At 35.3% G+C, this 27,928-nt stretch overlaps 1 protein-coding gene across 2 annotated transcripts in view; it reads left to right on the top strand.

Annotated features, from left to right (window-relative positions):
• Window positions 1–27,928, top strand: part of LRRC4C (leucine rich repeat containing 4C) — a 758,407-nt gene that overhangs the window by 581,183 nt on the left and 149,296 nt on the right. For both annotated transcript variants that reach the window (XM_087719843.1, XM_087719837.1), the window contains one exon: window positions 1,122–1,205. The gene's annotated coding sequence lies outside the window, so the exon portion shown is untranslated. The remainder of the gene's footprint in view (window positions 1–1,121; window positions 1,206–27,928) is intronic.

Raw genomic sequence — 27,928 nt, 5'->3', positions numbered from 1 at the left:
TGCTGATCTCTTTTAAAAACATGTATGTGTGAAAACCCATCCAAGCCAAATCATAAACCCTTGGTCTACCTCACCCATGCTCATACTACTTCCTGCCCATTGAGAAGTGCTGTACATAATAGCATACTTTCCACAGATCATGAGATAATTTTGACTTTTGTGAGACCCATAGTTTTGTAATTTTGCATTTTATAATATTACAACCTGCAGACATGAATGCAAAAGGCTGATCAGCTGATCAGTCTGATCAACTGATCAATAGAAGTGTTCATTCTTCTGCTTATGTTGGCTTTCTGCTTGTTAAGTTTTGAATTAAAATTTTGGTTAAATTATAACTAATCTGTGCCCTTCATACAATGATTACTAATAAGCTAACTTTAAGAAAATCAATTCTTCTTGATTTACTTATGTGGCTAAGAGCAGGGGTGGATTCTGGCTGGCTTCACTTCCAGTTGGCTTGTTCACACACACTGGATGTGCGCTGCCTGCACATGTGCAGTTCAATTAATTTTTTTCTGTGCATGCACAGAAGTAAAAAACAAGATGGCAGCAATGGCAGCGACAGGGGAACTGGTTCAGGGGCTTGGAAGACCTGGGTTTCTGCCAGTTCCAGCAACCCGGCTGTCATACCATTAACAGTTCGGCCGAACTGGGCCGAACCCATCACTGTTTAGGATGATGGGAAGGTCCCATATTCTCTAAATGTTGACTCATCAAATATATTAATACCCTCCAGTAGTTTTCTGAGTCATTGATATGTTAGGTTGTTTGACATGTAAAGATATTCTGAAGCAATCAGATTTGTTGATCATGCATTGAAGTAAAAGTTTGGCTTCAGAAGTTCAAAAGCAGTCTGTTCCCCCCAAATTTTGTAAATATAATGTTGAACCTTAATGATACTGATTTCAAGGCAGAAATAACAGTTAAGGTATTTAAAAAATAAGAAAATAAGATTCTGCTGTATAATTTTATAATCAAAATTAATAAATCTATCATTTATATGCTATTTATGCTTGGATAAATTTCAAACATTTTGAACTTTGTTAATATTTCCCGTATTTTTTTCATATATATAAAAGACAGTTTATTGATTTATAGTAACACTGTCTTTTTTCTTGCAGGACTAATGTTATCTTCATCAAGAAACAAATTATTTTATCAAGCCAACTGTCATTCCTATCAAACATTAGATAAGATTTCTTCAGGTAAGACAGACCATAGCTTGAAGACATATTACAGCCACTTTATAAAACATGAAGTCGTATTTTCAGAAGAAACATTTATTTTTGTTCTCAGGTGTGATTCATTTTCTTATTAATCTCAATAGTGAAGTTTGAGTAAGGTCCAATGTTGCATCAATCATTTTGTGTTTTCATTCTCAAAAATTGTGAGAACATTGAATCTCCTCAAATTTCTTGACACAATTTATTTTAGCCAATTGTGCTGTTGCCATAAGTTTTCTTTTAATTGCCAATATCCATATAGTACTTCATATAAAATCAACACTGCAATTCTAAATATATTTATGCAAAAAATAATTCCCATTTGTGTAATAGATTTTAATTTTTAGTCCATGCATGGAACATTGCATCTAATGTCATCCCAATAAATAACAAAATTAATTCTGGAAATATAGCACACCAATAAGCATCTAATAAACTTAACATGACATAACAAAAAGGATTTGTAAAGATGATCATGAATTCAACATAAGGATGGAGATATAACATAATACTAATACAGCTTAAATACAAATATAACTCTTTCAGCATAACTGTTATATTTAAGCAAGATCTTGTTACAAGATACATTCCACAGACAGAAAAACTTCTGGAGTTATATTCAGAAACACCCATAAATGATACCTGTGTTTTCTTTTCCATGAAATTTGAGTATTTATTGATGCATAAAACATGAGATGGCTAGAATACAGTGGTACAGCTGGAAATAAAACTGGGAGACCACGGTTTAGAATATAGAATAACAGAGTTGGAAAGGACCTTGGAGGTTTTCTAGTCCAAACCCCTACTTAGGCAGGAAACCCTACACCACTTCCATTCCACTTTTGGCATGAGGCCAGCCTGGTGACCTTGAGCCAGTCACTCTCTGAGACTCACAATGAAGGGAATGTCAAGCTAGTTCTGAGAATCTTGCCAAGAAAATTGAACTTTGCCAGAAGGCACAAATTATAAACAAATAACAAAATTGGAAATAAGAGAGATGGCAAAAATCGTATCTGAGAATCAGATTATTTATAATTTTGGGTAATGTCAATTATATTGTCAAACTCAAAAGAAGTCAAAATATGCTATTGCTGTTAGTACAATATTGCCAGCTTCTTTCAACTTAGCGTTTTCTATGAAAAGATTATGGAGAAGCAATTTCCCACAATTAATAATTTTATTTTGAATTTGCTATCATATTCAATGAGAAAGAAAGAAAAAGAAAGAGGGAAAGGGAAGGGGGAGTGGGGGATGGAGGGAAGAAAGAAAGAAAGAAAGAAAGAAAGAAAGAAAGAAAGAAAGAAAGAAAGAAAGAAAGAAAGAAAGAAAGAAAGAAGTCCTATGTGCTGGCTGAAGCACAAAGCTGTTAACAACAAAGCTGATACCAAGTTTTTGGTTGACACAATGAGCATGGTTTTGTGCGAAGAATTTCAGACCAAAAGGAGAACCATTTGTGTTCACTTTTTCTCTTATATGAGAAAAAAAGGGGGGAAAAAGAAAAAAGAAAAGAGTCTAAAACATCATGCATGCTGAGAAAACACTATTATCTTCCCCCTTTTCATGACAGGACTGCTAAAAAAAATTGCCAAGTAGAATTTTGTCAGTTCCCTTGAAACTGTTACCACCTTTGGGCTTAGAAAAAGAAAGTTCAAGCCTAGAGGCTAATTTATTTCAAACCTATAAGCATCTGAAAATAGAAGACTGAAATGAAAGTGACTTTAAACTACTGGGAAACGCTACCAACTTTCATCTGTGAGGACTTGAAAAGGATACAGGAAACTGCGCCTACAGCATATGTGAAAGGAGAAGTTATTATCTAGTTGTCCCATGAAACTTTAGCTCTTGATCAGACTCTTTTGTAATCTTATTGCTTTTCCCCTGCTTCTTTGTCCTCTTCTTTACTGGCCTACTTACACACATAGCAAAAAAGTTGGTAAAATAGCTGTTCCTAGAGGTACAGCTTAATTTAATCTATCTACAGCTACAAAACCAACATAGGCCAACAGTCTCTTGTTTGATCATTATCATTCTGAATGTGGGAATACATGGCAGATAGTCTCCTACATGATTCCCATTGGTAGCTGAAATGGGGAAGTCAACTAGGGAAGCCTTAAAGGCTTCAAGTTGTTTCTTTTGTGTACAGTAGGCCTCTAGAGCTTTCTGCTTTCTGTCTGGTTTCCAGCACTGAAAGAATGCACAACTGCAACTCCAAGATTTCTGACCCTTGAGAGGGAAGAAAAAATTACAATTTTTAGTTTTCATATTTTACTTTTGCCAGCTTCAGGAATGAAGCTGGTAGAACTGCTTCATAGGAGACTTGCTACTACTATCATGGGCGATGGTGATACTCTCCAGCAAGCCACAAGAGTGAGAGGGGGCCAAAGAGAAGGAGCCCCAAGATTTATCCAAGGTTCCAAATGTGAGCCATTGCCAGAATAATGGATAAAGTACTTTGGATGCACCTGGGAATCTCTGGTCCAATTCAGCAGAAGGTGAATTTGGCATCAATTACAAACAAATTACTTTAACTTGAAGAGCTGCAGAAAACTCTGTCTGAGCTTGAATCTTCTTATCATGCATCCTTTGGGAAATGGACAACATCAGCCTAATAGTATCTACCTAACTTTTAAACTTTGTTATCACCATTCACTGACAGATTCAGTGAGATATATGTAGCTAAACCAGTTTAAATCAGTTGTTTTTTCCTTGATAAAAAAAATATTTTCCTAATTTTCTCAGCAATAAAAGCAAAGAGGGCTACATGCAAGATTGCCTATTTGTCCACATCATCTGCCAGTTTCTTCCAATTACTTGTTGCATTTTTTCACATGATTGGTTCGCAAGAGGCAACAGCAATACAAGACATAGAAACGATGCCTGCCCTTCCCAGTGTTTGGGTTATCTGGTTTAGTAAATTGTGATACACCTGCCCATAAGATCTTGCAATAACCTCTAGGAAATATAATCTTCATAAAGGAAACAGGCATCACATTAGGCTTTGATTTGTTGTGGCATTTTATCCAACCACAAGAAAAAGAAATATTAGAAGGGTTTGACCTATGCATTTGACTGTCTGTGAAAGACCAGGCAAATTTAGAGCAATTAAAAATAATTGGAGAAACTGTTGATTGCAACAACATTAGTTATTTGCTCTTGGAGAGTGTGCTTTCTCCCCACTGTTGTTGTCTATCATGTTTATTCTATGTTCTGCCTTTTCCACAGACACATTGTTCAAACTGTTTTTAAGATGTCACTTTAGTGTGTACCCATAATTGTGCAGATATGCATTTCTTTGAAAAAATCCTAGATTTCCTCAATTGTATGCATGCATACACACACATGTGTGTGCGCGCACACACACACACACATTTAGGCCTTAGTAATCTCTGTGTGGGTAATTCTGAAGAATTATGTTTCCCATTAGTTTTCCTACTACTTTGTGACAATATTCTTTTCTTTATGATTGCACTGTTCACTAATTCACATAGTTGACTTCCTTTAGTTTTCAAATGGCAAAACGATTACAGATCTGAAACATGAATTAGAATGAGTAAAATGTTTCAGCTGAGGATGTAATATACAATATTCTAATAATTGTTGCTGTCATTGATATTCCCCTGTCCCTCCGCAACAATTTTTTTGTATTTCTTTTCCATTATGCATATGTTTAAATTATCCCCAAAATAAGCAGCATTTGGTAAAACAATATAATCTGTTCAAAATGTCATAGCCCACTGTATTTATCCTTAGTTCTATTCTGATACTTGGAGAACATTGTTGGCTAATTTTGAAACATGGTGTTTGAATGTCACCTTCTTCCTTCTCTAGAAAAAAAATCTATATTGTGTGAGATTGATTATGTAAAAATATTCACATTTTCCATGTGGTTGGATTTGATGTAATATATCTCGTATTAACATAAGGTGTTATTTCACATAAATTTGGATGAGGTTTGATATTGCTATTGCCAAACTGTTACCATTTCCTTGTTATAAATGACCTTTTACAATATCTTGAATACTTCGAGCTTGAATATATTTCAAGATTTAAGTGGAACCATTAGATAGAGAATACAATGATGTAAAATTAAACAATTAAAAAGTCATGCATTTGTTCTTTATGACTTCAAGTTATGCATGCTTGTTCTCTCATATGGTGATCATTAGGTTATGTGCCTGAGGAGTCATGAGCAAATTAGAGGTGCTTGAGAAACTTCTAAAACTGGATTCGATTTGTGCTAAAATGTGTTCCTACTCTGCCTAGGAAAGCCAACATATAACTTATCTATACAATGTCTAAAGTAAGTTCTAGCAATCTCCTGCTTTGCATGTAGAAGCCCTATATCCTGGGCACCCATACTTGTGCACTTTGGAAGAAATTGCTCTCATTCTGCCTGGAAAAAGGCTGCAAATCAAGTTGTTTCCCCCCCACTCCCCCCCCCCAAAAAAACAGCTATTGATCCAAGATAAATGCCAAATGGACAACAGCTATCTCAAAACATCTTCTCTGGTAGAAGAAAACTATGCAAAATGAAAGTGACTAATCTTTCCCATTCAGATGTGGTTTGAAATGTAATGGTTTCATTATTTCCAGTTAAAATAATTGTAATAATATAATTTCATAAACTGTTTTTTCTGATATACTGTAGGTTAAAAGTTATATATATATATTTTAATCCAACTTTAACACAAATGAAATATTAGTTTTATTCATCTGGTGGCTGTCACCATATTAAAAAGTATGTCTAGTTTGACAACTCACATTTTTCTGAGAGAATTTTGAGAAATATTTGAGAATCAGTTTGATCTTTTCCCATTCTTCATGTACACCTCTCTGGGTTTATATCAAACCATACAAATGTTTCTTATTATTTTATTAAAGCATTTATAGTCCATCTTTTTATGCTGAGACAAACTGGAATTGGCTCACCAAATAAAACCTAATGTTTCAAATGCTCATTGGAGTTGATATTAGCTTAGGAAAGAAAGACAAACATACATTAAAGTACATAAACATTTCATTTCTTTCATCATGTTCTTATCCCTGCCTCCAAGGACAAAAACTATACTCACCATTTATGCAGCCATCTCTAGAGTTGGAAATTCTCTGCAAATGTGGATTTGAGTAATTTTAGCCATGACTTAATATTTTTTCCTCTGCGCTATGAACTGCTTAATTGTAAAAATAAGCATTTCAGAAATATTATGTCAAATGTTTGAATTCTAATTAATACAATGAGTGTCATTTTTAAAAATCTGTCTACATACTTTTTTTCCCTTTCCACCGTAACTATTCTATACAGTGTGTGAACACAACAGAGATAATCTATGTTGATAGTATATCACCTTCCTGTTATTGATGAAAATCTAGGCAGGCATTTGTAATTACAAAATAGTAAAAAATGTCCTGAAAATTCCAAACAAAATAAGAGGCAAACAATGCCATCATCATCATCATCATCATCATCATCATCATCATCATCATCATCATCATCATCATCATCATCATCATCACCACCACCACCACCACCACCACCACCACCCGCCATTGTTATCTTCTAAGTTGGAAATTAACTATTATAATAAATGTTTATGCATTTAATTCCAATAGCACAAATATGTTCTATAAATCTCAGTGTTGTGTTGATTGTGCTCAGAACAATATGTTGTTTTTCATTTTATCAGGTAATGGTTTAAAAACTTTCTGGTTTTTTATTGTTTTGAAGGGGAAAAAACTAGCTTTCCTAACATATACTATAAATGCAGTTGTCACAGCAGATGTGAACATATAGAAACCACTGTCTAATATGAAGAAGAAATATAATGTTTAATGTGACATCTGCTTGCATTGCAGCTGCGCTGTGTATGAAGAGATAGCACAGAATCAAAGAATCACAGATATAACCATTACAGATTTTAACTATAAAATCTGCAAACACATTTCCTTCAATGATTATTAAAAAAACTATGATTCTATTCCACTGAAATCAAGATAGTGACTTGCAGAATGCAGTATTCTCAAATAGCCCAACAATAAATTAGATTCTTTTGCCCTAATATATTTTAGCTGCCATTTAATTTCCATTCCTGTAGTTGAAGAAATTGTAGTTATCTATCCTTCTGATGACAACTCTGAAATTTCTTATATATTTATTATCATTTCTTCCTGGAGTTCAAGATAGTATTTACAGTATAATACTTTTAACACAATTTGATCTCTACGGCAAGATCTTAGGAGTACATTAGTGCCTTGATATTCAACTGCTTTTAAACTAATTGATTTTGGTACTCAAAGCATTGTGACAGGAAATTTTTGTTCTAGTACTCATTGTTGGTTTGGTATTCAATGCATGAGCTAGAACTTGTCAGTATCTACTGCCTTGTGACTTACTACATTATTCCTTATGGGAAAAATTATTTCGGTACTCATCATTTTTGGTACTCATTGTGCCTCCTGGAACCAATGAGAAATTAATACTGAGGTACCACTGTATATTGAATTTAGAACATTCAATTAAATGCTACAAAGAATTTGGGTCTTCTGGATCCCAATTTAACATTGTATCTGTTCCACACACATTCATATGAAGGCAGACCAAACTATTCATTAGTCATTCATTCAATTATACAGGGTTGTTTTTTTTACTTAATTAACTCTTTTATCATCCACAGACATAGCCATCTCTTTACTTAGTTCCCTACTTCTAAAACATTTAAATATTAATGTTGGTCTTAATGTTATTGATATTATGCTTTTTAAAAGTTTTGTTTTCAAATTTGGTGTTTTTACATAGTTGTTTTTCTGTGAATAAAATCTTGATTTCTGCTTGCTGACAGAATCCATCTTTATCCTAATAACTTATCTTTCTTATTATCAGTCATGCTACTAACTTCGAAGAGTTGGTAAAATTTTAGCTAGCATATGTAAATTCATTACTCAAAGTGTATTGCAAGAAATAAACAATATATCAACATGTCAGAAAATACTTCTAAAACATTACTTCTGCTTCCTCAGATTTAATTTTAATCTTTATAGTGTAGATACAATACATATATGAACTTGCAGATAATTTGCAAAGAGTGTGTGAGAGAGAGAGGAGGACAGGCAGGCAGAAAAATAGAACAAAAGAGAATTTTGTTCTCAAATATTGAGTGGAAAAGTGGGTTGTGTTAAATATTACTACTTTGGGTATAGAAATGCTGAAAACTAGGAGTTACCATGTTCATTAGTTACCTCTGTGAAATGTGAACATCAACAATTTTCCACCTATAAGTTTGTTCTGTGTCCCACTAATATATATGGGGATACTTTTGCTAGAGTGTAAGACTATAGCCTGTAGCAATGGGAAAGGTTCTGGATGAGTTAGGATATTGAGATTGGTGGCATACATAAGAATAAATTTACAATCAAAATAGATATACATAGCTAGATAGACAACAAGCCAAATAACAGTATTTTTACTCAGATAACATTTGTCTTCATTACTTTTAAACTGCAAAAACAATAATGGATTCGGGGTATATGTGATATATTCTATACACAAATTGTAAGCTATACATGTAAATGTAACAATAGTTTTCCTGTTAACTACCCATCAGCTGTGTTCTTGGTCAGAAACTACAGATTCCAATTCTATTCTATTCTATTATTTCTTAGTCTTAACTACGGGAAATAAATAATAGTATATAATAGAATAATAATAGTAATAATAATAACACATTAACAGCATGATAGCAATAGACTTGTATACCACTTCATAGTGCTTTATAGTCCTCTCTAAGTGGTTTACAGAGTCAGCATATTACCCCTAACAATCTGGATTCTCATTTTACTAACCTTGGGAAGATGGAAGGCTGAATCATCCTTAAGCCAGTCAGGTTGGAACTCCTGGCAGCGGGCAGAATTCACTTGCAATTCTGCATTTTAATCACTGCACCACTACAGCTCCTTGGTATATAAATAATGGTATATAAAAAAATTGTACTGATTAATAATATAGAAAAAAGTTATGGTATATTAATTCTGTATGCAGGGTTACACATTTTCCTGTTTGAAGGAAATCTGAGAGAAAGAGGGAGGATTGAATGACAGGGAAGGTTTGATTTTCATTCTACATTCTTTTACAAATAGTTGCAAATCTAGTATAAATCCTCCAATAATAATTACCAAGCTAAGGGATATGAACCCTTTTCATATTCTCCAAAGCTCCATGAGGCAGGACAAGAAGGAATGGATGGAAACTAATCAAGGAGAGAACCAACTAAGGAGAAATTTCCTGACAGAGCAATTAATCAGTGGAATGACTTGCTTTCAGAGATTGTGGGTGCTCCAACACCGGATATTTTTAAAAAGAGATAAGATGGCCATTTGTCTGAAATACTATAGTGTTTCCTGCTTGCACTGGGGTTTGGACTAGAAGACCTCCAAAGTCCTTTCCAATTATGTTATTCTGTTATTTCTAACTCTTAACTGCAGTTGCTTAACTACCCAAACTTGCCTGAGTAACTTATCCAAAATGCATCCATCAATAGGATTTATAATGTCTTAATATGAATTACAGTCCTATTCCCATATGATATGACAACCAGTTTAATAGTAAACAATATAAACATGATAGAAATAGCAATAAAAATAAGTATTTTTTTCATATTACCAGGACATGTTAGCCAAAAGAAAATATCAGAAGTCTCATTTCCCATCTAAATAACTGTATGTAAATTAATGAGCATTATGATAAAACTTTAAGTTTCTAAACCTAGAAACAAAAACTAATTATAGCCAAAATAATATTTAAAAGAAAACTTGCTCTATAGTACATCCAGAATATATAAACCAAATCTTTTGCAGAATTTTAAATCTAACTCCAAATAGTACAAATGAAAGAGAAAAGGACATAAGGCATAAGAAATAGGGTCAAAAATTAGTAATCCTGAAAAAGAGGAACCAAAACATCCAGCAAAAGTTGCATTTTTAAGTTAACAAAGCAAACAGAAAAAAATACAACAATACTATATCAATTTAACATTTAAGATACTGGTTTATGTCTTGTTTCATGACAAGAGACCTCAGTTGGGACAAGCAAACATAGTCATGTTCATCAGAAAATGGATTTGTTCTTTAAGTTGTTTAATGAGCATTCTGATTTAGAACAGTTGTTTTCTGAATCTATGTGATCAGTGCAATTGCAAAGTTTAGATTGAAAAAATGCATTTGAAGGCATTTCATTTGTGTACTTGGAGGAAAGTTCTGTTGATGCTGGCTTCGGCAGTTACATGGATGTCACTACTTTCAGTGAAGCAATTTGTTTCCTATTGAAAACAGTGCATATAAAACACAGATGTCTTGTATTACAAATTGTTGCTTTTGTTTGAGACTTGGGCAGTTTAACCCAGCTGGACAGCTGCAGAGACAAACAAATGGAGAAAGTATCTGCGGGAAGTAGCATTAAGTTAACAAGAAGCATCTGCAACATTTTAATATGTTCTCTTTCCGGGAAGTAGCTGCTGATTTTCAACTAGACTACATTTGACATTAGAATATAACAACTCAATTCAAGGATGGACAAAAATGACCTATACAACACATGTGTCTTTCCGGGTGGGTGGTGGCTTTGGCTTCTGAACAGAGTTTTGGAAATAACTGGTTGCTTTTGCCGTAAATTTTTCATTCTCTTCACAGTATATTTTACTGAAAAATGAAGGGGATGCCATAAATGAGTGCATAATTGCTGCTAAGATCACATTCTAACAGCTTGGATATCAGCTGGGGAACAGAAGCCTTTCATTGAGCTGATCATCTGTTCAGAAGAAGATACCGATAGCGTTGATTAGTTCTTAAGCAGGCATGAGTCTGGACTGGAGAACAGAAGCTTAGCATTTATAAGCCAGGCACACATTACCCCAGAAAAACAATCAGAGTTGACATACTGGAAAGGACAAAGTCATGGGCCAGTAGCAGATGGGTTGGCTGGAGAAACCCAATTGTTAGATTTAAAGTTTTCTTTTTCCTATTTCAGGCAGTACAAATAGTAAAGTACTTATCAGGCAGGCACCAATAACCTAATCATGAAGTGGACGTGATATTGCCCTGGGCTCTCAAACCTAGATTTCTTGGATTGAATCAGAAAAACTGAAAGGAGATTGTAACCCAGTTTGGCTGAAAAAAATATTACATTCCTTAAATCTGTTGATTCCAAGAGATTCCCAATCATACAAGAATAGTTCTCAGTGAACACATATAGTGTTCTCAGGGATGAGGTTGATACACGCACCTTTTTACCTCCATAATTTTTGAATATTTGAAGAAAAAGTAACATGCATATTTTTTTCTGTGAAATCTGTACCCATTAGAGGTTTTGTGATATTCAAAAGCAGTGTGGTGTGACTTAGATATTTCTAGATGTGTTAGAAGCAGGGACACTCAGTGACTATGACGCTGAACTTGTCAATCAGAAAGATTGGCAGTTTGGCAGTTTGAATCCCTAGTGCCACGTAACGGGCTCCCATTACATGTCCCAGCTTCTTCTAAAATCGCAATTCAAAAGCAAAAAATGCAAGTAGAAAAATAGGTACCACCCTTGGTGGTGTGGTAGCAGCATGTGCCTTCAGCGTTTATCATGCCACATGAACACAGAGACGTCTTCGGACAACGCTGGCTCTTCGGATTTGAAACGGAAATGAGTATGCCCCCCTAGCGTCAGGAACGACTAGTACAAGTATATATGTGCAAGGGGAACCTTTACCTTTACCTTTAGATGTATTAGAATACTACTGTCATTATTCCTGTTCATATGCCATGCTCTTTAGGAATGATGGGAAATAAAGTTTAGTTTATCAGGAGGATTGTTCAGCAGATTCAGAAACTTGAAAAGAGATAGAAAAACCAAATTATTGGCTTATATTTACCAGCAAAAAAACCTATCACATATAGTTTAGGATTTACAGTAAGCCTAAAGTTCTGTCTCCTATTTGATATAACATGTAGTAATGGATATAGTTAAGATTATATCTCAGTGAAAATGCTTGATATTTCCCTGTCAACTTTAACAAATATATAAACATTGGACAGGAATGCCCAATGTAATAACAGAATGTAATTTTCTATTTTAAAGGTTTCCGTTTTCAAAGAAAAAAAAACATAATCAAAACAAAAAACACAATCGCTTGCTATTCTGGGCAGTCAGTTTTGAAAGACTCTTTTTAAAACTAAGTATGCTGAAAATTGGAGATAATATAGTCACTGAAATGTATATGGCTAAACATATATCAGAAGTTTAATATGCCAAAATCAGGCATTTAATTTCCACTTGTAAATTTTACTATGTTTAATATGGCTACTTTAATTCTTCAGCTACTAGAGTAATAACTTCAAAATGATCCCATTTTACAAGTGTTTAAATGAATTGCAAATCCCATTTTTAAAAGAGAAAATTAGATTTTTGTAAAATAAAATAGGTCAAATGTCATTTTTTAAACATTCCCAGCAAAATATTCCCAGAAAAATAGATAAGCACATCACTACTTTCTTAGTAATGCATTTTGACAGAATACTGCTAGCTTTTTGGGAGTTAAGAAAACAATCAAGTAAGCATTAAGAATTTTAAGTCTGACTGATTTCAATATGAGTTATGCTGATTAACACATACTGTTATTTATGCCCCCACTGAGTGCACGTTTTAAGCTTTCTGGGTAAAAATATCAGGCCACAACAGTTATAATCTAGTAGTATCTCTTCTACATTAACTGAAGAGTAGTAAAATGTATAAATATAAGACAACATTTAGGTATTGGATCCATTCCAGTGGTGGGCTGCTGCTGTTCAGACCAGTTCGGGTGAATCAGTAGTTGTGACTTGTAGCCACCTACTCGCCCACCTAGCCCAGTGCTATTTTATCCTATATTGCTATATTTTTGGAACCGTTGCATTAACGGAAGGCTGCATGCATACACAGATGGTGCACATGCACATTTTTGATGCTAGGCGAACCAGTTGTTACATTAAGTGACACCCATCTCTGATTCATTCCATAAGATATAAAAATAATAAGTGGGGTAGAGCGGAATGGAATGGAATGGAATGGAATACAATACAATACAATACAATACAATACAATACAATACAATACAATACAATACAATACAATACAATACTTTAGAGGTCAAGTTGGACACACAAGGAATTTGTCTCTGGTGCATAAGTTTTCAATGTATATACAAATCATAAAGTAATATAAACATAAGATACTGATAGAAGAAGGTAGTAGAAAAGATGAGAAGGATATTTACTGCATGGGTAAATATCCTCAGACATAAGACAGTAATGTGGTAATTATGTGTTCAGCAGAAGGATGACATGACAGGGAAAAATATTGTTGTGTCTAGTTGTTTTAACATATAATGCCTGTATAGCAGCATCTTGAAGGGAGGAATTGAAGCAGTTTCTGACCAGGATGTGATGGGGTCTATATATTTTCTCAGCCCTCTTTCTGGCCCATGTAGTTTACAGGTCCTCAGTGGAAATCAGGCTGGTTGCAATTGTTTTTTTTCTGCAGTCCTAACTATCCATTGGAGTCTGTACCTTCCCTGTTTGATTGCTGTATAAAACCGGGCAGTTATACAAGTACAAATGACAGACTAAATAATTCCTCTGTAGACCTGTTTCAACGACGACTCCTAGGGCAGTCTGAACTTTCTAACTTTTTTTTATTTTTAATAATTAATTTTATATTTAGAATAAAATTATTCTAAACTACTTTTATATGTCACCAAATAACCATGTGTGTAATGGGTAAAGTAAAATAAAGTAAATTTGTAAATCTGACAGTTATTTAAAAAAGAAAGGCAACATACAAATACCAGCATGATGATTTTGCTTTTAAAAATGTAGATTAGTATATAAATAGATATCCATCTTAAAAGTAACAAGAAAGTTAACGTGCTATTGATCCAAAAGATAACAATTTTATGATGCTTAGGCTTAGATTTAGTACAGCTAACAGGTTTTGTACAAATCCTTCTATAATGTTAAAACAATGCCTTGTCTCCCCTTATCAACACAATTAAACCAACCCAGTTAATTTCAATATAAAACTAATATAAGTTAGCTTGACTTAAATTTAAATTTGCATAAAAATCAAACTTGTACTATGCCAAAAATGGCAGTTGAATTAAAATTATTAAATTAGAATATATATAAGTATGTATGTATGTGAGTATAGAAAGTTAGGACCTACCTGTCCTAGATGAAGGAAATATTTTAGGGAATATTAAAAAGGCTGAATATTTTATTTCCCCTAAAAGTGAAACAGAAATCTTAAGGGAGACAGAAACTCAGAGCTTCAGCTCCCTCCCCGGGAAGCTATTTGGTGCCCATTGAGAAGGACTGGGCTAGCTATTTACAAAAGAAAAGACCCTCAGCTCCAGGGTGATGGGATTAAGACATGAGTCTCCAGGACATAATATGATTATTATGAGCATGCTTACTGCATTGCAAAATCACCTGGGAACATTGCATCACCCTCCAGGTTTCAACCAAACGTATCTCAGAGAAACTCCTAGCATGGGAGTCTGACTATAGCCAATAGTCTCTTGCAGAGGAACTCAAGGGCAAGGCCCAAGAGAGAGTATAAATAAGCCTCACTCTCCACTCCATGTAGTCAGCTGCATCAAGACCCTGTTCTTGGTGATTCTGCTTCACTATTAAACCAACTTTCCAATCAGCCTCCATGTTTCCAGTGTCTTTCTTCCCACTTAGAACTGAACCAGATGGATATTTCTCCCAACAAGAGGAAGAGTGTTCTAATTGTTTGACTCTTCACAGCAGACAAAAACAGTTATATTTGAAAACCCATAAAACAAAACACAGAGTTAACCGAATAGTGTATGCCCCAGAAAACAGGTCTTCCCAGATTACTAATCACTTCAAGGGCACTTCCTTTGTCTTGGCATTCTTGAATCTACTTTTAAATTCTTTATCTCTGATATGCAAGGCTAGAGCATGCTTTTGATATCAGTATTCAGTCATTTTTTGGGCAAGGTAATGCACTCCAGTGTTGTTACTGAAGAAAGCCAGAGATGAGAATATATATTTTGTATAACTCCACACTTCTCACTGAACTTGATTGAGAGGTGCAATGCTTGCTCAAAACATCTTTTGAAAGCTTGTGTTCTAAAAACTAGAAGTTTATAGAAGTCCTTAAAAGCAAAGACACTGCTTGAACCAGGGGAATACAGACCCAATCTTCTTAAATTAATTATGTAACAAATCACTCTAATTTTTCATAGAGACACCAAAGCTTCTAGCCAGCTTGATCGTGAAATTATCTAGACCCGAAACTCAGCTTATTACTCCTCTCTTATCTCTCCCAATTGTTTGGAACAAGATCACTGTTTAATTATGAGACCTAGGTTAGTAGCAATTCAGTCAGAGGTATTTATTCTCCTTATTTAGTTAAGCCACAATATCCTTGAGGGAAGTAGGTAGCCTAGAAATGCAAAATATTATAAATATTTAAAATGTAACAATGTAATGGATGGTCAATGTCATAGATAGGTCCCCCTCCTCTGGGGAAAGATTTAGTAATTCTTCTCTTAGAAGTTTATGAAAAGTTTTGCTTGCAAATTCTCTATGAATGACCAATGATTTAATTCATCAAATTTAGGACCAGAACTTTTAACTTAGAAGTTTGGAAAAACAGTTTTCTGTGAGCCTCATGAATCAGAGTGCTATACATCTTTAGCAACCAGTTTAATGCATCTTACCTTGTCTTTACTAAGAGGAAAAACATTTATCTTGCATTGATAACTAAGCATGAGTTGGACAGGAAAAAATGAAATGAAGAATTTCTTGTAATATGGATAGTAAACATTAGATATACAGTAAATGCAGAGATCTAGATCTTTAAAAAAAACATTTCAGTCCAGAGATATTTTTTTTCATTATTGAGTGGTTCAGTGCCCTAGCTTTAGTGCCCTACTCTTATATATAATTTCATTTTTGGTCAGAAAGTTAAAAATATTTTGTCTGGGCTATGGCAATTCTTCTTCAATTCCTATTGTAAATATATTTAAACTGAACTTGCATTTGCCTTTTCTTCCCCTATGGAGATATTGGCAGGCAACTGAAAACTGCTCTATTTTTAATAGTGATTTTATTTAAAATGATAACTGCAACAATACAACCTAATTCAAAGTAAAGAAATAAAAAATAGAAAATGCAGAAAAGAAAAGAAATATAAAAAAAATAATATAATAAAAGGAAGAAAAATAAATATATAAAGAAATTATTTCCCCTTTCCTCACACCTACAATTTTAGTAACTTATCACTGTTTCCTTAAAAAAAAAATACTTAGAGTTCATTAAGGGTTAACAAAACAACATATCTATTTTCACCTTGATCAAGTAAACCAACTTTATATTCCCTTTTTACTTCTAAAAATCTTGATCTTTAGTTATTTCAAATAATGGCCTACAACCTGATTTCTTTTTTTTCTTTGTCACTTTTCACAAAATTATTTCAAGTTATAATAAGCTTCCTTATACATCCAATATAGGAAAATTATACAAGTTGTTTTGTTATTTGTATATATCTTTTAATTATTAACACATCAGATTATTTCTTTTGTTTAATGTAACATCTTTCTCCATCTCAAAAATGTAGCCTGTCATTTTTAAATTCACTTTCTAATCAGTTTCAATCTCATCAAGTAAAATAGGTTCCTCTTCCATAAATTTATGTAAACACAATCCAGCTGTAGAGACATTCTTCAAATTAATTCCAGGGTACATTGTTCAAAAATATATTTCAATATTTCCAATATTAAAATATTTGCTTCATTCTGTTTTTGTAAGAAGAATTATTGTTCTTCCCCTTTCACTATAAATTTTACTTCCTTCTAGTTTCCTCTAGTGTTCAATTTTTAAACTCCTACTATATTTTAAAGAAGAATTTACAGCAATAGCATATTCACATGAGAATTCTATTAATTGCAAACATCTATTTCAAATTTATCTGTATACTTCATCAATTTGTACATTTTTAAAATCAAAGTTTTAACCATCCTTTTGCTGCTTATCCACACCTACCCAAAATTAAGTTCTTAAATATGTATTTAAAACTTGTGTTACTAAGGATCTTACTAAGGATTGAATGACTCTCATTCAGTGCTATAAAATGGGTCCATCCAAAGTTTGTTATCATCTGAAAAACATGGGAAATTTCTGAAAGTGATTAGAAAAGAAATTATGTAAATCTCAGTGCCAATGAACATAGGTATTGATCATGGTTTGAGCAAGATGGCTATACTCCCATCTCCCAGAGCTCTAAACTAACCAACCTTCTTATGAGCTCTGCATAAGGAAAAACTGTCTCGACCACTTGTGGATCTCAAAACTTCTTGTCCAGACAGGAATTAGAAAAAGCTGATCTATTCATCGACCATACTTCATTCTGCCATGATGGTCAGCTCCTCTTTCACAAGCCATCTTAAGCTCACCATTTCTTACCCCAAAATCAGAAACTGCTATAAAATCATTTCTTTGTTTCTAATCCTCTGCTTATCTACTTATGGGTAGTGATTCTAACACCAAAAATGCCCTAACAATAATGTACTGTGTGGCTCAAACTTCTAGAGTTTGGAGAGCACAAAATATACAGATTTTCCAAAGGGTGCCATGTTAAACTTGTGGTTTCTATTTATGCAGTGCTGGAGGAAAATTTAGCAAACATTTGGGAGATAGATAGGAAGATAGAGTGTAAGTTACATAGCAAAGTAATTGTGTGGTAGATTATCTTCTCATTTCTGATTTCTTTTGAAATTGTATCAGCAATGTTGTAATTGAAGAGAGAACTGATAGTAATCATATGCCCCTAATACTACCTCTAGACACTCCAGTTACAATTCATTTAAAGAGGAAAGTTTCAGATAAAAAAGCTGGTTCCTTTCCTTCTTTTTGTTAGCTCAGGGAAAATTGTAGTCCTTGAAATAACACTATTATTATCCCCATCTATATGAGAGGCAATAGAGCAGATCCCAATAAGTGCCACCCAATAAACTTTCTCTCCAATAATTGGAAAAACTATACATTAAGTTTTTATGTAACAAACTGAAATAGTGGATTACAATTAACAAAGATGACCAGAGATGAACAGCTAGGTTATAATAGAAGATTTCTGCCTTAGATCATTGCCTGACACTTTTCCATTTTGCAGAGAAATATCAGTATCCTAAAGAAGATAAATTATTCACTGCATTTATCGATTTTAAAAACAGCTTTCGATTCCGTCTCACATGAAGCTGTTTGGAACATTTGTCAATTGAACCTTGCCTGTTGTTTTAGCTAAAGGCACTATATTTTAATATCCTTGCTCCAATGCTGCCAGGACAAAGATCCATCTATCTTTTCAAAAGGGGTATCAAGCAAGAATGTGGTTTGCACCCCTATTGTTCAATCTCTATCTGGCAGATTTATTCCTGGCTCCTAGTAAATTGATGCACATCTACCAAAGCTATCAACATGGAAAATACCTGCCTTCAGGTATTTTCTACATTATCCTATACACTGGTAATGCAGAACTCTTTTCTTAAACTGGGCTGTTTGGAAAGCATCTCATAAATAGGTTAAATGAGCAGCTTGAGTTGCAAACATAACTTTCTATAAACTGAAAAATCCAAGGTCTTGATCTTTTCACATGTAAAGGGTATTTATATGGATAGCAAAATGAATTGTTTGAAGAAAAAGTGTTCTGCTAAAGCTAGGAATTGCTCTGTGTTTTTCCTTGTTATCAGTTCTAGACAATTAATTCAGCATTAATATTTAACTATTTTTTGGTTTGTGTAGCTAATTGACACACACACACATACACACACACACACACATTTGGAAAAAAATCTTTGTTCATAAAAAAACAACTGAAAAGTATAAAACAATCATTCTTTCAGTAGGCATTCAGAAATAATTTTAAAACTTTTAACATAGTTATTGGTTGAGAAAAAGGTTTCTCTGAATGATTTCAGAGTTTGAATAAGTATACAAGCAATCTTCAATTTATTTGACCCTGATATTTTTGGGGCTTTTTAACCATTAGAGATTTGAAAATTAGAATTAGAACCAGCATTTTGAACTAGACACTAGGACAGACTGAGACCTAGTGGAAACTATCAAATCATCTTCTTTCATTAAAGAGATACAGTATTCCCCTATTCCATCTAATTGAATAATTTGATTCTATTTCAAATTATGTGAGGGACCATTTTTCTGTTTATGTCTACCCATTCCATCAGAAGAAGAGATTATGAGACCCATTCATTAGGTCCGATCCATTATCTAGAGGGGCTAGGAGGAGGGATTTTCGTCTTGTTGCCCACTTTTAGAACACCAGAGATTGGCCCCACCCCTGCTGGCTTTTTGCAAGGCTTTAAAAATGTGGTTCTATTATTGAACTTTTAATCCTGATGCATGACAGATCCCATGCAGGGAGCATTTGGCTTTGCTGTTGATGGGTTTTTTTTTAACCCGCACATGATGATTTTATTTATGTGTGTGTTTGGGGGCTGTTTCTTCCTACATTGTGTTATGTTTCTATATATCATAGTTTTTAATTGTTGCTAGCTGCCTAGAGTCTTGAGTTTGAGATGGGTGGTCATATAAATTGAAATAATAAATCAATTCAGAACATGTTGCAGTTACCTAAATTAGAGTTACAACCAGCTTTAGAAATGGTATAGATAGGCAAAAGTCTTCTTCCATATACTATTTGGGGATGGAATTCTGATTGAGTTGCATTCTAGGAGAAGTGGTAATAGCATGCTTAGCTAAATCTTGGTATGGTTGAATGGGGAAGAGGAGAGTTTTAAACTGATTCTCTCAGGACATTGGAAATGTTAAAGCTAGAAAGTGATCAGCAATAGAATGAAGTAGAGTACTTCTGATACTATTAAAATACCTAATGAATAATAATAATAAAAAAATATTCATAAAGTCCATGCTAGTGTTCAGAGTATAAGAAATAAACTCTTGTACATAAAGACAGATAAGGGACATAATAACATAATAAGTCTAACAGAGATTGGGTTGAGTTTCTTGGTACTGATGTAGCAGCTAAAGGATAGTTTGTTCAAAAGCAATAGAAAGGTGTGCAATATGTTTAAATATTCATATTGTTCAAAAATCAATGTGAAGTGCCTTTGGCACGATTGCAAATATAAATTGTGTTAAAATTAGCAAAGGAAAAATAAAAATAATATTGTTCTTGCTCTATAGTCACCTGGGTAATGAAGGAGAAAAGATGGATTCTGCTTTCTAGTAGCAACTATCAGATATTTCAAGAAGGCGTGAAAGAGTAGTGATGGCAGAATGTAATTAACCCAACATCTATTGGGAAAAAAATTCTGCCAGGCAAGGACTTTGGTATGCTCGAGTCATCTTGCTGACAATTTTCTCCTTCAAGGAGTAGGAGAAGGCAGCTAGTCTTAATATGAAACAAATAAGAAAGACTGAGTTAATAAAGTGGAAGGTTAAAAACATTTGGGGAAAGTGTCCATCTAGGGATGAAGTTCAAGAAAAGTAGACTGCAATCAAATGTATGTCTTGGATTTGGAGGAAACAGAGCAATCATTAGGATTCTTTTCAGGAAAAAAGTAAAGACCAAGCTGAATGGATGGATAAAATAGGATGTGAAAGGGGAAAAAAATCAAACAAGAAAAAAGTAGAAGACTCAGAAGAAGCATGTAAGGCATCATTGTGACAATATGAAACAACAGTATACACATATGAAGTGGAAAACAAAATATCACCAAGGAAGGGAACACAGAAATACTGAAATCCAGGATGAGCTGAGGCTGGCAAAGGATTAAAAAAAAAACTATGTTGCTATGGCCAAAATAAAGAAAGAGAAACGAATCACTATACCAGCTGCTCAGTGAGGATGGTAAAACAACAGATAGCAAAGAAAAAATGGGACAATCTAACTGCTTCACTTTTCTCTGAGAAGAGGATATGTATTCCCTTCAGCAATGAAGACGAAAATGAAGAAACAAATTGAGATTTGATGCCAATAGAGACACAGGCATTTGACAAGACCCAATGTATTTCATTCTAGGGTATTAAAGGAGCTTGATTATGATCTATCTTGAAAGTTTCTGGAGAATGAGTGAAACATCAAGTGCCTATCTTCAACACAAAAGAAAAGAAGCTGAGAATATAGACTTACCAGACAAACATTGATGTATTGTCTAAAACATAAAGCCACAAAGTAGCACCATGGAAACATGTTTTCACAACATGGATTTATCAAGAAAGATCTTCCTTTATCAACTTTATCTTCTCGTTTTCTGTTGGGTAACTTATGTTAATAACCCCTATCCCAGTGATGGTGAACCTATGGCATGCATGCCACAAGTAGCACACAGAGCCCTCTCTGCAGGGATGCAAGCCATCACCCCAGCTCAGTTCCTCCATGCATGTGTGCGCACCTACCACCATCCAGCTAGTTTTCGGGTCTCTGCCATGTATGTGTGGGGATGTGGTGCATGCAGGAGATATGTGTGCACATGGGGGGCTGGGCACATGCAGGGGGTTACCTGTGCATGCAGGAGAATCATATGCACATGCACAGGGGGCATGGTGCATGGAAGGGTCATGCACGCATTGCATTATGGGTGTGCGCGCATGTGTGCTTTCAGCACTTGGCACCAAAAAGGTTAGTCATCACTGCCCTATCTTATTGCATTATAGAGACTGCAAATAATATGTCATGTCTATAGCAAAAGTTTACCCAAGTGTCTTGGCATTCCCATTAGCAGTAGACAAATGGAGAGAATACATATTTAATATAGATTCCAGAGAATTGTTTGGGAACAGCAACACCTTGGGAAATAGAAAGAAAGGACAAAGCATCCTTGGTAGTAAAAGAAAGGCTGAAAAAAATCCATAATGAAATATAATAGATACAAATACAATTTTCCTCATTCTGTAACCTAAAAACAATAGGCACTGAGCTGGGAAATTGGACATGACACTAATACTTGTGAAAAAAAATATTTGAACTAGTACTTCACCAGTGGAATATGATTTCATTAGTGTGAAGTGACTCCAAAAAAGCCAGATGCAATGTTAGAGTGTGTCAAAAGAAGTACAGATTCAAAATTCTCACTTTATTCAATGCTGTGCCTCAAGTATATCATCTATTTCTGAACACTCTTCTTTAAGAAATAGTCAGACAAAGTTGAAAAGGTATAGAGAATGTCATCAAGGACAATGAAAGCCTTAAAAAGCCTAAAAAACCAAGTAATGTGAAAAAAAAGCTTGAATGAAAGGGGAATATTTATTCTGAAAAGATTGCAGGGAGAGGCAAGAATACGATAGTATTCTTCTAATACTAGAAGGGATGTAATGTAGAAGAAAGCCAATTCTTTTACTCTAATGTACAGGTCATGGAATAATGGATTTAGTTAAAAGTGGACTTTATGACTGAATATTTTTTTTTCCAACAGCGAAATTGGGTTGAGAATAGAACTGATCATCCAGATAGTAGTCTCCCCATAACTGGAAGCATCAAAATAGGGATTGGATAGCCAATCACAGAACATTCTTTAATGTATGTTCCAGCACAGGGCTGGTAGTGGCCCCTTTCAACTCTCTGATGTTATGACTACATGTAATATTATTAGACTCTTTCCTTATTCTGCTCATGTGAAGTTGAAACAACCGTCTCTTAGAAGATGTAAGAATTATCTCATTAAAACTATATTGCCAAAAGTATTCGCTCACCTGCCTTTACTTGCATATGAACTTACTGTAAGTGACATCCCAATCCTAATCCATAGGGTTCAATATGGCGTCGCTCCACCCTTTGTAACTATAACAGCTTCAACTCTTCTGGGAAGGCTGTCTACATGGTTTAGGAGTGTGCTTATTGGAATTTTTGACCATTCTTCCAGAACCGCATTTTTGAGGTCACACACTGATGTTGGACAAGTTTACGTGGCCTACCACTTTGTGGCTGTGTTGCTGTCGTTCCCAAACACTTCCATGTTCTTATAATACAGCTGACAATTGACTGTGGAATATTTAGGAGCGAGGAAATTTCACAACTGGATTTGTTGCACAGGTGGTATCCGATCACAGTTCCATGCTGGAATTCACTGAGCTCCTGAGAGCGACCCATTTTTTCCACAAATGTTTGTAAAAACAGTCTGCATGCCTAGGTACTTGATTTTATACACCTGCGGCCATGGAAGTGATTGGAACACCTGATTCTGATTATTTGGATGGGTGAACAAATACTTTTGGCAATATAGTGCATATAGATAGTCCTTGACTTACAAGGGTTCACTTAATGAAGTTACAACAGCACTGGAAAAAGTGACTTATGACCATTTTCACACTTATGACCATTGCAGCATCCCATGGTCATATCATTTACATACAGATTCTTGACAATTGATTCATATTTATGATGGTTGCAGTGCCCTGGGGTGTTGTGACCATCTTTTGTGACCTTCTGACCAGCAAAGTTCATGGGAGAGGCAGATTCACTTAACAATCATGTTACTCATTTAATAGCTGCACTGATTCGCTTAACAAATGTGGCAATAAAAACCGTAACATGGGACAAAAACTCACTTATCAAATTTCTCACTTAGTAACATAAATTCAAGGCTCAATTGTGGTCATAAGTCGAGGACCACCTGTATGTTGAAAAACCTAACTAGATATATAAAATTGTATGAGATTGGTCACACTTTGGAAGTTTTAAGGGGCCATCAGAGCTTTGGATCAGGTCAAATAAAATAGGAGAACTGTCTAGCAAAAGGGAGATGAATTTTATGTTTTTTGACCAACCCCTATAGATGACTTTAAAGAGAGCAACTACCTCTCTGCTTATTTTTCCCAGATAAAGATCCAAACAAACTCAAGGATTGCATAATATTTCTACAAGAAGTAACTACAATAACTGAGACTACAATATCAAAACACTTGAGATCATATTAATTTTATTAAGATTTTATGTGAAAAAGATATGCATAAGATAAAAATCTATGTATGCTCTGATATCAGTAAGATTCACTGCATTCACTTTAGAGATATAAAATGAGCCACAAGCCAAGCCCCTTGAAACAACCATCACCCCATAAGAGTACTCACACCTGTACTAGATGGGAGCAAAGAAAGGTTTTGGTGTTCTGCTATCTTCTAATGCAGTGACCCCCAAAGTTTTGGGTACCAGGATTTGGTTCCATGGAGAAAGGTTTTTCCATGGAGCAGAGAGGGCTTGCCTTTGCATGCTGCATGCAACCTGAAGATGGGGCTGGTTTGCATTGCCCAATTTCTGGCATGCCACAGCCCAGTGTTGGCCATTGACTGGGGGTTGAGGACCTCTGCTCTAGTGGTCATGTAGATATTTGTACCCCAGATGCTATTCTGGGGTGCTGTTATTCTGGGGTAAAGAATACCAGCACCCTATAATAGCATCTGGTGTAACCCAAATGCTAGAGCCGAGGTGGCACAGTGGTTAGAGTGCAGTTCTGCAAGCTATTTCTGCTGACTGCTAGCTGCAGTTCGGCAGTTCAAATCCCACCAACTCAAGGTTGACTCAGCCTTCCATCTTTCCAAGGTGGGTAAAATGAGGATCAGATTGTTGGGGGCAATATGTTGACTCTGTAAACCACTTAGAGAGGGCTGTAAAAGTACTATGTAAAAGCACTATGAAGCGGTATATAAGTCTAAGTGCTATTGGTATCTCTATTCCCACTCTCTTCATTTTTTTTCTGGTAAGCAGGAAGGGATGGGAGAGGAAGAGGATGAAAAGAGTCATTGGGAACATGCACTGAAAAATCACTGGAGCTTCTGAAGGCTTCATTTTGAGTACACGGGACTGAGATTTTGGGAGTGGCAGTGGAAAAGGAGATAGTTAGCACCAGCAGTGGCAGCAGCAGTTCTATCCTTATTTGCTCCCTCCTTCATTTCTCATCACTGTTTAATATGGCTCCTAGGAAAGCCCTGCATTTGGGCTGATAGCTAAAAATGCAAATGATCTGCAAGCTCTAATAATGAAAGGAACACTATAAAAATGGAACTAGGATTAAATATAAAGAAGGCCAAACTAATAAAAGTTACAGCAACCGATGCTAGAACTGACAGTGAAGATATTGACTTGGTAGATAGCTTCTGCCTATTAGAATTGACTGTCGACTGTGAAGGAATCAGCAGTCAAGAGATACTAGCCTTTGGTAAAGTAGCAATGAAGGTTTTGGAAAGGATACTTAGATGTTTTGATATATCTAGGCCTGAAGAACTGGATAGTCAATGGTTTTCCCTTCAATATTTTATGGAAGTGAAAAGTGGAATTTCAGAAAGCACAAGAGTATTGAGTAGAAAGAGTACTGAGCTTTTGAACGTTGATATTGGAGAAAACCATGGATAGTCAATATAATAAACAAATGTATAGTAGAACTAGATAGATAGATAGATAGATAGATAGATAGATAGATAGATAGATAGATAGATAGATAGATAGATAGATAGATAGAAGGAAAGAAGGAATGAAAGAAAGAATTCTTTATTGTCCAAGTGTGATTGGACATACAAGGGATTTGTCTTTGGTGCATATTCTCTCAGTGTACATAAAAGAAAAGATACTTTCATCACAAATCATAAGGTACAATACTTAATGATAGTCATAGGGTACAAATAAGCAATCAAATCATACTAGGAAACAATCTATAAATTGTAAGGATACAAGCAACAATTATAGTCATACAGTCATAAGTGGGAGGAGATGGGTGAGAGGAATGATGCGAAGATTACTAGTAATAGTAATGGAGATTTAGTAAATAGTTTGACAGTGTTGAGGTAATTATTTGTTTAGCCCTTCATGGCATCGGACCTGGGTACCTGAGAGACCGCCTCCTGCCAATTACCTCCCAAAGACCGATTAGATCGCACAGACTAGGCCTTCTCCGGATCCCATCTGCCAGCCAATGTCGGCTGGTGACCCCCCGGGGGAGAGCCTTCTCTGTTGCAGCTCCAGCCCTCTGGAACGAGCTCCCCATGGGGATCCGGACCCTTACAACCCTCCAGGCCTTCCGTAAAGCCACTAAGTCCTAGCTGCTCCGGCAGGCCGGGGGCTGTTGAAGTATCCAGCTCCACGGTAACTATGAATGTTGTGGTATTTTAAATTGTTGTTTGTCTTATTTATTCCCTTTCCCCTTTTTATTGTAAGCCGCCTGGAGTCCTCCGGGAGTGGGCAGCATACAAGACTAATAGACAGACAGAAACAGAAACAGAACAGTGTCCAGGAAAAACTGTTCTTGTGTCTAGTTGTTCTTGTGTGCAGTGCTCTATAGTGTAGTTTTGAGGGTAGGAGTCGAAACAATTTATGTCCAGGATGTAAAGGGTCTGTAAATCAGAGTTCTCACTCAAAGCAAAATTATCAGGCTCATATTAAAATATTTTGGACACATTATGTAAAGACCCAGCTCTCTAGGGAGACCCATAATGTTGTGATAGTTAGAAAAAATGGCCAGCATTAAGTTGAGTAGACTCAACTACAGCACTGATGAGGACCTCATTTGAAGATCTGGAGGACCAGGTTGAGGACTGATAAACCTAGAGAAAGCCTATCTTTGTGATTGGTACGAGTCAACAATGAATAGATGATATGATCTTTATCATCATTTATGGAGATAATGAGATAAGGAAAAATAGTAAGGAGCAGAGGCAATGGTTTATTCATTTTGAAAAGAAAGTAGGTAGTACATGTCACTTGCAACCAAAATGTTTGATTCTGAAGGCTTTTGTCCACAGGAATCAACTGGAAAATCCTTCAGTCCCTGCTGTTGTTTTTAAGAAAGCTCATCAGGCTTTGATCCCATCTTCAACTTTTTCTGCAAATCATATATTAGGATAATGCACACTTTCTATGAGTACTTTGAACCGTGCAGAAATACAGCTATGTATTAAAAGATGCTTTTAGCATCTGTAAGTTAATGCAACTTTTAAAGTAGAGGCCAGAAGAAACCTGAAAAAAGTTACTGATTTTAATGAATGTAGACAGGTAGGTAATTGCCTTGGGTGATTTATTTATTGAAGATATTTTCAAAACATTCACAATCCTATTCCACATGAAGTCATAAGTTCAGAAGTACATAGTTCTGAAACCACCTGCCCTTGCAAACCTTGCAGGAACTATATACCATGAGATGATTTCTTATCTTAAAAGCTTTCTCTTCTTTAAGCTTCATCTCAAAGCAAATCCTCTCCTTCCCCTTATGCTGGATTTAACTCCGCAGACTTAAATCAACGCTATAAACTGCATGCATGACCTTTCACATGTATAGACCGTACTGAGGCTCTTAAGGTGAGACTGCCCTGCCGTCTGCCCTTTGCCAGATACTGGCTCCAGCGATAGGAATGAAATCCCAGATATTGCTGCGGCCATGAGCCTTTCGCGCTTGCTTTTACAACAAATTGCCATGAAAGAAAAGGGTCATTTTTCAAGGAAGGCTGTGAACATGGGGAGAAATGTATGGGAAGAAAGGTATCCGGGACTTGCCTTGCGTAACTTTCTTTTTCCCTGACAGATTTTTTTCTAGCAAAGCATCAACCAGTGGCCGCTGCGGGTCGGTTTTATTAAGAAAATGACTTTTTGACATTCCTTTCCTCAAGATGAGCCCTTCAATTCCGATTACGCCGCCGTTGCTGGG

The sequence above is a fragment of the Thamnophis sirtalis genome, unplaced genomic scaffold (genome assembly GCF_051295495.1).
Source record: "Thamnophis sirtalis isolate CommonGarterSnake01/CBP01778 unplaced genomic scaffold, rThaSir2_p1.2 scaffold_1, whole genome shotgun sequence".
NCBI lineage: Eukaryota > Metazoa > Chordata > Lepidosauria > Squamata > Natricidae > Thamnophis > Thamnophis sirtalis.
The sequence above is the reverse complement of the archived record's forward strand: the minus strand, read 5'-3'. Positions and strand labels throughout refer to the sequence as shown.